We start from the raw sequence: 12,244 nt of genomic DNA, 5'->3' as shown, positions 1-12,244 counted from the left end.
CTGTTTATTGTTTGTTACTTACCACTACATCGGTATAAATTCTTATTAGATCATGTGTATATATACAAAATTTTATTTCTTTCCTTCATTTTGGCCATGTCTGTGTTTTATTTTGTCAGCACTCTTGCCTACACTCTGAGTTGTTGTCTATTATCCCATCCTCTTTCAGTCACTCTGTTTTCTGATTTGTACTTGTCTGGAGACAGTAACTTTTGAATAAAAATCAACACATTTCATCTGTGGTACTTTTTACTTTTGACCACAAGAAACAAACTGCAACTAATGGAGCTATGACTAATCGGGCTGCACAGTAGACTTCTTATGTTCTCTTTGCAAAGCCTAAATATGGTGTGGTTTGGTGATTCCAAAGGTGGAGGAGGCTGAAACGTATACAGTATCAAGTGCACCTCAACATGTTAACAGTTGATTAATATAAAGTTTTAAAAAAAAGGCAAAGTGTGTAAATCTAAAAACGAAAATCCGATTATTCTTAACACTAGAATATGGATAATAGTTAGCTTTCATACTAACGATGTAGGTAGGAAATGGAAATTCACATAAATAAAATATTAATTGAACGAAAAGTGTAGCTAGCGGTTAAGTTTTTGAATTGGGTTTTAACATATAAAGCAGAGAAACACTACGGATATACATAATTAACAACAGTGTTTATGTCTAGATGTAAATTTAGCCTAAAGTATGGCTCGGAGGCAAACCGTTAGCAAGCTAGTAACTGTTAAAGCAAATTATACTACAGGTAAACACAGAGTTGTTGAACAAACAATGTAAATTTCAGTGGATGGCGGATGTAAATAAAATGTAAATTTGACTAAAGTATGGCTAGGAGGTATACCGTTAAACTGCATTAATTTTTAAAGCCGTAACATTCTAGTGCGGATAAAAACCGTTGTATTTAAACAGAATCCTTGAAAAGGCTTTTGATTCCTTGAGTTAATTTATACAACTGAAACAAACTACAGTTAAGTAATTGTTCAGCGAACATTATTTAAATTCAGTTAGAAATGGGTTTAACTGAACACACTTCTATGGAAGCTTGTTTCTGGAGCAAGCAGAGCTATGTTGAAATTTTGAGTTATTACAAAATTACTAGTTGGAGAAAATTTTTGACTTACAATCTTGAAATTTTGAATTACTTCTGAGGGAGTTTGAGTTTTTCAGGACGTCAGGTAAACAACAGGTAACCGCTGGAAAAGTATTACCTTTCATGCCACATGGGGGCAGTGTGGTTCAAGGCAGACCTCCACTCTCCCTACAGTGGCTTTACTGCTGTACATTTTCTGACTCATAATACATATAGATTTATATCTTGCACTTCTAAGTTACTGACAAACAGAATGTACACATCTTGCTACACACAACCTTTGTGTTGACTATCAAAAACATCCCATTTTTAGCAAGAGTTGTCATGTGGAGACAAAGAGCGCCAGTGTTCCTCTTCTGATAAAAGTGAGGACGCGTGGTAGCAGGAAAAAAAAGGGATGAAAGCAACTGAGACTTCTGTGTTAAATGCATGATTAATAAAGAGGCGCTCAGATCACTGCGGGCGTACCAGAATAGGACCTGGCAGTGAGCGCCCTTCATGTCCAGCTTGTAATACATGAAGAGGCTCATCTATCACTACGTCTGCTTGTCACACGTCGCCTATCAGAATACTGCGAAGGGAAGCACTTCCCTCTGCAGCCCTGTGTAATTGTCATCTGAGCTGTCAACCTTTTTTTGTAACATGCTGTTAGTGGTGTTCATGCAGAAAGAGACCAAAGAGGAATCTTGGATTGGTGTGTAGCTGTTGTCAAACCAATTGTCAAAGTTATTTCCACATCTCACGCTTCTGTGCCAAAGCGATTATCTTCCCTATACTTTTCTTTCTGTAGCTGTTTTTTTTTTTACTTCCTTTTCTTTTTCCCACAGCAATGCATCTGCTTGGGCTGACTTGGGGGTTAAAAGCTGTACAGAGGTCAGGGCTGCGGATTTTAAATCACAGCCTCATATGGACTTAGAGCCTGTATTTACTTCTGATAACCCAAAGGCCTCAACATACACTATCAGTTCAGCTGGTGTTGAAACCTCAGCGGGTCAAGGAGGACTTCTGATTTACACATACACGTGAGTTCACTGTGGAAACTCATCTAAGAGGATCCGAACAGCATTTCATGGTCATTCAAAATATCTTTGCTCTACATTAATTGCTGCTCTTTCTTGTGATTGATCACAAGCCTCCCCCTAAGAAGAGCTGTTTCACGCAGCGCCTGAGACTTTTCCAGGACTCTGCGAGGAGATAAACCTAGAGTTTTTTAATTCCGTGGATAAATCATTAATGAGAACATCGGTTGTAATCTTCTCAGCTTGTAAGGGCAGAGGAAAGCAGCTGACCCTGGAAAATCATTTACCAGAGCCGGCCTCAGATTAGGCACGCGGCCTCATTCACACAGACAGGCCAGCAGCGCTTGAATGTCCAGACTCATCTTCTAGCGCCTCATTCATTCCAAACCGTATCATTCCAACAATGTGCTGGGCATCCAATAAAATATCTTGTAACCAAATAAAGGGAAATAATCTCTCCTGGACTAAGAGGAGACGCTCTGTGGGCTGTAACTGAGATGTCAAGGTGAATGTGAAATGAGAAGTAGGATCAATGCCCTTCATTATGATGAGCAGGTTTCATGAGACAAGCCAGAACAGGTCAGAGATTCCAGTGAGAAGCTATGAATAGAGCGCCGTGGGAATCCACCTTCTGCCTCCTGTCGGTTTTCTTCATATTGACACACAGGCAGAGCGGCTAAAGGTATGCTGAATGAGTGAACGAGTGACAGGGCTATTGTACTTGGGGGATAGAAGCTGGAGGATTAGTCTCTCTTTGGCACTGATGGTCCAGAGTGTGGAGGGAATCTGTCATCAGCAGAGCTGCAGGTGGTCCAGAGGTCTGAGCGGGGCATTCGACCTCACGAAGCAAGAAAACAAGACGAGTTTTCAGCTGGGAGCAGGAGGATATTTACCCAGGGTTACCCTGGAATTTGATTCTCTACACCTTCTCTCCTCACTTCACACCATTGTTGTGAAGCCACTTTCACTCATCCCAGTGGGCCTGTGCTCTGCGGTGAGGATAATAAAGGTTTTCCCTGCAGGAAGAGGAAACAAGATTACGGGTTTTTCAATGAGAGGGTATGGAGGAGGGTGGGGGACAGAAGACACTAGCAGTGTGCCATGCAAGGCCTACATTTTCTCCACTTTCATTTTCAAATCCCTTGAAGCGCATTCAAAGGTGACCCGAGGACGACTGAATGGATTTGTGGGCCAAGCCCGCTCTGCTAAATCATGAGTCTCAGTAAAGTTTGGATGAGTGTCTTATAAGGGCGTGATGAGACAGGTCTCATAAAGATGATGAAGAGCTCTGCATGTCACCAGCCCCTGCCAGGAAACCCCAGTGATGAACGAGGGCTGAGACACCTCTGCTAATAAGACTCATCTCTTTAATTGGCTTTATGATACAGCTTTGCAAATGGGCCAGGGTGCGGCTGGAATGTGTGTGTGTGTGAGTGTAAATGTGCATGTTCGTGTGTGCAACACCCACATTTAAACTATTACCATTTGTGCATGTATGTGGGGGTGTACTCGGTGTATGTGCATGCATATGTGTATGCGGGAGGCCCGTGAATGTGCCTGCTGCAGGCTTTCTCGCTTCTCTTCCGTGCCGATGAGGAGCAGAGACGATGTAGCGGAGCCTCATTAGAAAGAAAGCACTTGTACTCCTGGCCAAGATTTAACACCTCACCCAATAATAATTTATTCAATCTATTCTTAAGTATTGCAGGCACTGGTAGATAGGGGTTAGGTTATGTAAGAGTGCGACAGTGCGTAGTTTGAATGTGATATGATGATAATTATAAATCCAAGGAAGACGACAGATGGCGAGGTACTTTAAAGGTTCAGCCGGTATAAGTATTACTACTCTGCTGCTGCCAGATCAGTTCCTGGGAGAGCAAAATAAGAGGTAGTCAAAGACAAGAAGAGAGAGTGCAGACACCCTAAGAGAGAGCTGGTCCTTGTTAGCACGCTATTCATCAGTCTCGTGAGGTCAGGGTTCAGGGGACCCCGAGGCTTGGTGTGCCACCTCTTCACCCCTGACCCTCAGCCAGCACCTGGAGCTGAGGTATTTCCTCTCAACATTTCCTTGTAACATTTCATCTCTATTATGACTTCCCAGGCGTGCACGCTGAGCAGAACCGACTGGAATGGTTATACATTTCTATATGGCTCCATTAACCATTCATGCACACACACTCAGGCAGAGAGAGAAAGGAGTGGCTGACCCAAGGTAACATGGGAGTAGAGGACAGTGAGAGAGGAAGAAATGCAGAGAGAACCGGGGAGGCACAGGAGACAGGACGGGCGGAGGAGGCGGAGGACGGAGTGGTGGTGGTGGTGGTGGTGGTGGGGGGGTCAGGGTCACAGCTGTGATAAAAAAAAAGAGGCCAGAATGAAAGATGTTCCAGTCGGACCGTGAGGAAAATAAACATCCTCCTAAAAATAGTTTGGAGTCCTGTTCATCCGTCCTTGTTGTTACTTTAGCCAGGTGCGAGCAACTTTGCTGTCTATAGCATGCCCAGAATCCGCTGACCTCTCTGAATAAACTTGTAATGACAAAAATGATGTTAATGTAAAGAAAAAGAAAAGTTTATTGGATAAAAGAAGCATCGGTGATTACCCCTCCAGTAGATAAAACATCCCTGACTTAACTTTGCATCTTCCCATACTCCCTAATGTAAAAGTTGCCCCTTATGACCCATGCTGTTGACCTTTTGTTCTCTCCATATATCTTCATTTCCCTCCAAGAGGTTCTGCTGAGCTGAGCTGAGCTGGAATTATGTTTTTCTGACTGGCTGATTGACACATGCAGAGAGAAATGCTAAAGAGATACAGACGCAACCCCCTCCTCCTATTTCTCATTCTCAGTTCCTTTCTATATTCCCTCTCTTCAACCCCCTGCGCTTCTTCCGGTACGCCTCCCGCCCGCCACCACCTTCCTTTATTTATGCCTGCAGAACCACTTTGTTGTGCTTTTAGTGGCTGGGTTTGTAGATGGAGCAGATGCTGGAGCTGATATTCCCTGATCCTGCAGCGAGCCGAGATAAGAGCAGATTTATGCCAGAGCGAGGGAGCATGGGAGTAATTGCTGAGGCTTTCATGATGCGGCTGAGAGCACTCATGTACCCTCGGCTGCTTACTAACAAGGACATCCTCAGATTTAGGAGTTTGTCTCCCTGGGTTTAAAGTGTTTTTTTCTTCTTCTTTTTTTTAAAGTATATCTTTGTTTGCCAAAGGTGTGTTTGCGCAACAGTGCGTTCTTAGGTGCAATGCTTCCTTTCTTTTCCAAGTTTGAGCGTGGGCATGTGCACATATGCATTCCTGCGTCTTTGCTTTAAAGGCGTGTCACAATTACAGCATTATGTGTGTGTGTGTGAGAGGGCAGGGGAATTATTCCCCATAAACTACCTCCAGGATTTTTTACGGCCTCTTTATTTATTGCTGCTCAGCTGAAAACATGACATAATCAGGATAGCAGATAACATTTTCTATCTGCTGATAAAGTTATCTCAAAGTGGTTTTCTATGGCATGAATTGAAGCACGTTTGCTCGGAAATGCAATACAACAAGTGCTACTGAAAGAAAAAAAAGGCCCATTCAGACGATGTTTCCATTACCAGGATTGTGAAGGCGTACATGCACGCACGCATCCAGGGTTGCTATACTACCTCTTTAAATATAAATACGTGATCAAAGTTGCAGCAGCCTACACAATTACAATGCTGAGCTGCACCTGCCAGGGCATAAAAGCCACTGATGAGGTTGTTGTGGCTACTTTATTATGTACTCTGATTAGAGGCGGAGGCTAATGCTACTTCAGACGAGCACTGAAGAGAGAGGTGAGAGATATGCTAAGCGTCCCCTGGCGATGATGTCACTGAGGACATGTCAGTGACACCAGGCAGGAACAATGACATGTTGATCTCAGGAGCTTTAGAGTCTGACCTGACACTTGACTGGTGCAAGAGGGTTCAGACAGGACAGATACTTCTACGAGATATCCGAAAACACACACACACACGCACACGATCGTTAGCATGCCAGAGCGTACAGCACACAAGTATGCATAAATCTTATCTTTCTGCCTGCCCTGGCCCTCACCCTTTAGGGCTTCCTGTTTTTCTGAAGGGGCCCCGAGTGATTCCAACTCTCTGCTGCAGTTGTCGGGAGTCATGTGAGGCTGGTGGGTCTGATGGGAAAGACACTTTGACGAGTATCAACAGGGGAGAAGAAGAGGGGTGATAAGTGGAAGATCATTAGTTGGCCTGAGCCGGAGCCAAATCGAATTAGATGACGCACACCGCAAGATCGTAACGCAGGCCAAAATCAGTAAGGACACTGGGATCAAATTAGAAGCTAAATCCCCGTGTATCATTTAGCGACAATAATTTCTTCAACACGTCAGCTCTGTGGGCTACTTGTTTCACTTCCAACCCTGCCATAGAGAGCCGGCGCTCAGTTCAGAGGGAGAGAGCAATGAGTCAGATCCTCTGCTCCAATTATATCTGCATCCTGCAGTCTGCTCTTTAAAACGCACACGCACATATCGTCGCATAAGACAAAAAGCACACCCAGGCAGAAAGACACACTTTGAAATCCACACTGCACGCATAGCTGCCAAGAAATGCATGTAGCAGTCAGAAAATAACAGACTGCCAAACAGAATCACACACACACACACGGACACGGACACACTTGAGCAGGAGCTTGTTGACCATCACACAGCCAAGGGACTGCGAAGAAGGGGGGGGGGTCGAGCTCACAGAGGTTGCTTTGAAGTTTCTATTCAGGTCTTTGTCCCATTCAGGGTGCTGGCAGTAGACATCTCTACTAGGGCTCCGGCTCCTCCCATCGTCACACTGTCCCCTCACACACAGACACTCAAAAAAGAAAAGAAGGCACGTCCGCAGGTCCTGTCCATCACACGGGCCTTAATTAAAGTGGATTCGAATGCACCCTTTTGTACCCCTGCTCGCTCTCTTCTCTTTCTTTAACCCCCACTTTCACTCATTTCACTCTCTTTCACCAGCTCCCACCCTCGCTCCCCCCCCTCTCCCATCCCTCCCTCTCTAACCCTTTTTCACTTTTGTTGCCTTCCTTTTCTTGGCAGGGAGTGAGGCACCTCTCCAGACATTTTTTTCCTGCGCCTTGAGCCCCCTTCTTCTCTCCCTCCCACCCCATCCCACCCCAATTCCGAGTCTGGAAGCTGAGTGTGACCTAATGTTTGACAGACAAGTAGCCTCGGAGAAAAGACTCATCTATCAGAGGCTGGTAATTCTATTAGAATAGACAGAACACCCCCACAGGCCAGCATTTGGCATATTCTCTCCATCAGTTTAGCTCTTTTCTAAACCCTCCGGGCCACAGGCCTACAAAATGCAGCTTACGCTAACAAATAATCACAGTGAGTTAATAACATATGCGTGTGTGCGTGTCTGTGTGTGTGTTTGTGAGCACATGTCTTCACTTTCTACCCGTTTTTTCAATGGGAATTGTCTAGTTCTTTGATATGAAGCATCAAAGGACAATTTCCCTTTTCAAATTCTAATCTCATCCGAGAGGCTAAAAAGGTATAATGCAGGGAACTGCGGCAAGTTAAGATAGGAGGATCACAACCAGGCACTAATCAGGATTGCTATCGAGATTCCTGGATGTTTATATGTCGACAAAGATGGTTACATGAAATATCTATTGTCTTGGGTGGTTATCAAGCCTAATTACTACTATGAGAGAAGAGAAGAGAAGAGAAGAGAAGAGAAGAGAAGAGAAGAGAAGAGAAGAGAAGAGAAGAGAAGAGAAGAGAAGAGAAGAGAAGAGAAGAGAAGAGAAGAGAAGAGGGTTTTACTTGCGTCTCATACTGGGATGGTAATATGTGGAGGACATGTTTTAAGCAGATTGTTATTTGTGTGTAATCAGTGCTTTTCTGTCAGTCGTGATGGCTGAGACGAGTAAAGGAGAGGAGGTAGATTGAAGCAAGCATAAGAAGAGAAGGGAGGAAGACGTCTGGACAGCAATCAAGCATACCACAAACAGGAAATGTAAGTCTGCGGATAGCCCAGCTGTTGTGATTGGCCTCTCTGCCGCTACAGTTAAATCAAAGCAGCAGGAAAAGCTTATACAACAACCTTCAAGTGTCAGCCTCTGAAAATAGCCTGTTAACATTAGCTGAGTTTTCCCACCGTTTAAAATGGCTCAGTGTTTGGAGTGGATCAGTGTTGTTTGTGTTTATGCCCTTACGTTTCCTTTGGTGGAGACTTTACAGTACGTGACATGGACGAGAAACATGTGCCACTAAGTGCTCGGGTGTGCGCGGGCGTCTCTGTGTGTGAGGATGCATTGTCTCTGCGGTTAATGACTGTTCGATATTGATTGCAGCTGGAACGTCCCAGTCACATGTTCCTCGTCCTCTCCAGATAATGAGGGTTAACCACTTGACCCCGTGCATGCCAAAGGGGCTCGGCTCATACCTGGACGCGCAGCCCCGGCTCAAGCCACCTCTCCCACAGCACTTACCAAGGCCACGGGCCTCTGGTCTCCGGGCTGGGCCTGTAGATCACAGTCGTGTCATGGAGCCACGACTAAAGGGAAATGTGCCAGACTTCATTAAGGGCAGATTAAAAGCGAGAGGAGGGCGTTTTAACCGTGATTTACTTCCCCTGTGAGGTTGCTGGACGAATTACGAGCCCGCAGCGGCTTCATCCTGGAACCATGATGTCATACTTTCAGTGTTTGCTAAGTGTAAATATCAGATTGGGAAGCAACTATGTGCTCGACAGCAGGGTTCATCTTGGATTCAGAGAGAAGAAAACAAAAGCGACGGCAAATGTCTCTCCGTTCTCCCATTTACGAGCTGTAAGAAATGACGACACAATGAATTTCATATAAATCTGTGAACGTTTCAGAACCAAAGAATCGCTTCAGTTTGAAAAAGGGAGAATTTACAGTGTTCCTGCTTTATATGACAATATAGTATTCATAGCAAGAACGGTAGCAGGATTTGGGGAGTGTAATGTTAAGCTGACTGCCAGTCAGTCTCTAAAACTACTGAATGTGTTGCCTTGCAGGTTCATATAGACATTCATGGCCCACAGAGGAGGAATGGCAATCACCTGACATTTCTTTTAACACCAGCAGGAGCATCTTTAAGGAAAAAGTCTTCACTGCAATTGGATATACTGCAATAATATCTGCTGCGCGCTCGTGTTCCCTAAAGCGGGATAGAAATACTCTAGTAATCCTTTCACGTGTGTCTGTGCCAATATCCAGTCAAAATTTCAATTAATCCAGTACTTTGGGTTACAACGTAATAACTGCTAAAGTGGTGACGTTCTTAATCAGCCTCAGCTGAACTTTGCAACACTAAAAGTGAGAGGGTGAATAAGCAGGACACCTACTTGGTATCTGCCTGGTCATTATAAGCGTGTCAGCGTGGTAGTAGGTGTTTTGAACTGTGAATTGACCGCATTCTGACACATTTGACCAATTAAATATTAAATGAATAAAAGCATGATTACAGTGCTGTGCACAAGTGTTGAGCTACCCCTGATTTCTTTATATTCTGCTTCCAAGGAGCCAGACTTTCCTGTAATATTTTAAAAAGTGGTCTTGAGCCACAGTTCTCCAGGCTTTGTGAAGGTCATTCCAAGGTTTTCTTTGGACATTGACTGCTTTTTAACTCATTTTCAGTCCAGTCCTTGTACCTGACAACTTTCCGAGGAAGCTTCTGTTTGTTTGTCTGTTTGTTAAGCCGCTCAACACTGACCTGATCTATAAATCATTCAAGCTCTTAAAGCAAAAAGGCACTTAACGTGTGGGCTGAACCAGTGTTGTGTCTGCACATAAACAGACAAACATAAACCAATTTTAAATTGTATCTTTAGACACTTTATTACCGGAAGCTTCTTGCAAAAACACATAATTAGTTTAACTGAATCTATGAAAAACAGTTTGACCGACATAAAACTGTATTTTTGCATCAACAAGGTGATTCTTAAAGAGCTATTAGATGACAAGTTGTTATATTGTTACATGGTGTTTAGCATGGCCTTAAAATTTTTGAGGAAACTAGACAAAAAAACGACAACAACCCTACAGCAGACGAGCAATATCTGTACTACTGTTGACTGAAGCCTCATCGGAAAGAGTCTCAGTAGAAGGGTAGGTGTCATTTAGGCATTCTTAAGGAAGAGGAAGGGGCTGAGGTTTGCTAAATTACTTAAGAACTGAACTGAAAATCAGATGTAACAGGTTGTGGGAGGTCGAAAGAGAGGTACAACAGTGAGTATCATCTGATATTGATCACAAACACACTAGAAAAGCAGTAAAAACATACCTGGATAACAAGCTGATAAACAGCTGCGCTGAAATAAATAATGTGAGGTTACACATTACTACCAATCAGCGATGAAAAAACCCCTTAGACATGGGCATTCTCCATTTTGAAGTGTGTGTGCGTGAGCTGCTGTGATATGAAAGTACATTCAGGCTATTTATGGAAGCACTAATCACAGCCACCTATACACATTAACACAATGACCTCATTCCTTGAAAATGCCAGTATCTCATAGGTAGCTGTAGGAAGGGTGAAAAACACTCAAATGGGTTCTCTATGATGTGAGTGAATATGAAAGCTAAGCTCAATACACTCCTTGTTGCACAGAGGAGTTTTTGTTTATGTAAAGGCATGTGGACAGTCAGTCATGTTTCACATATTGTAGTGAATATAACATTTTTTTTCTTTTGAAATCTACATATACTATTGTAAAAGATTAATTTTGATCATTCCTAGGACAAATCTATGGATAATGTTTTGCTGGGCTAACAAACCTCTACATCACTATTCTCACGAACTGCTGGCACCATGTGTGGCAGTCCACAAAGTTGTACACAGGTGGCATCTGTCCATGACCCTCTGATTGGTAAAGCATCAGGCATCCAAGATGGCAACTCTGTGGCAACTGCTGCTGTTGAGGATGCGCACACATTAACTGCACAAATATAAATTTACTCAGACAATTAGGGTGTATAATCACTGGAAGCCTGTGTTATTGTCTCACAGAGATTTATGAGCTGTCAACACGCCACAGGATGTAATAAAAAAAATAATTTCAGAAACCATAAGACGTGTCTTTACATGTCTGCTTTATTTCCTTTCCAATTAGACTCAGTCTTCCCCCCCCCACCTGTAGTCTGAGAATCGATTTCATCACAGCCATTAGGGGGCAGCATTGATTGAATAAATGCAAGGAAATGAAGGGGAACTCTTCTCTCCTTTCTCCCTCAAACACACACACATATGCGCGCACAAAGGGGGCACAGACATGGACATGATCAATTATGTGTCAAGCATTTCTTCCTCAGTGAATGAATGGCCCAGTGACTATAGGCTACCGACCGTCTATTGTCTATTGACACTGGAGACTAAGTTCTCATGCAGTTCATTATCCCAAAAGAGGACGACTAGAAAGAGATCCAAAGAGACCATTAATCATCATTCCCTTCAGAGAAGAAAAAGAAGGGGGCCAAAAGAACAGATACTGTAATCCTGTGTATATAGAATAAAACCAATATATTTACAGCGGCACAGCTAGAAATAGAAGAAATAACAGACTAGTCGTAGGGAAAATGTTACAAATGCAATCCTTCATAACCAAAATGATAAATGTGGCGCTCCAGGCGAATTTCTTGATGGACCAATTAGTAATTAGTTATCTACTGGGAACAACAAGCCCTGGACTTAAAGGGGCCAAAGTTTTGCTCTTGTAAGCACTTTCACACACACACACACACACACACACACACACACACACACACACACACACACACACACACACACACACACTGGTGCACTCGTTTTCCTCACCGAAGCTTTCAGTATGACGAATAACTCCAACGTCCATTTCAATTTGGGTCGATGGCTCGGGCCGAGGTGGTGGTGAGAGGGGAGGTGGAGATGTGGGGTCAACCCAATAACACCCCCGCCCCCCTCACCAATTCTCGCTCCCTCCTTCTACCTACCATCTACCCATCCACGTCCCTTAAATGCCTTCGCTTCCTGCTTCCAAGTTCGGACAGAGCGCTGTGATTGGCCGCTGCTGGCACAGTGGGCTGTTCCTCATGCGCTCTGTTCAGCTCGGATTAC

General features: G+C 43.8%; 1 long non-coding RNA gene across 1 annotated transcript; it reads left to right on the top strand.

The window, feature by feature from the left end:
• The first annotated feature begins 8,542 nt into the window (after positions 1 to 8,542).
• LOC145419583 (uncharacterized) lies at positions 8,543 to 9,631 on the top strand. The gene is made up of 2 exons (XR_013900878.1): positions 8,543 to 8,955; positions 9,168 to 9,631. It is a non-coding gene; the product is annotated as an uncharacterized LOC145419583 (long non-coding RNA).
• The last annotated feature ends 2,613 nt before the right edge of the window (positions 9,632 to 12,244 follow it).

The sequence above is a fragment of the Astatotilapia calliptera genome, chromosome 2 (genome assembly GCF_964374335.1).
Source record: "Astatotilapia calliptera chromosome 2, fAstCal68.1, whole genome shotgun sequence".
Classification (NCBI taxonomy): domain Eukaryota; kingdom Metazoa; phylum Chordata; class Actinopteri; order Cichliformes; family Cichlidae; genus Astatotilapia; species Astatotilapia calliptera.
This window is presented reverse-complemented; position numbering and strand designations above follow the sequence as displayed.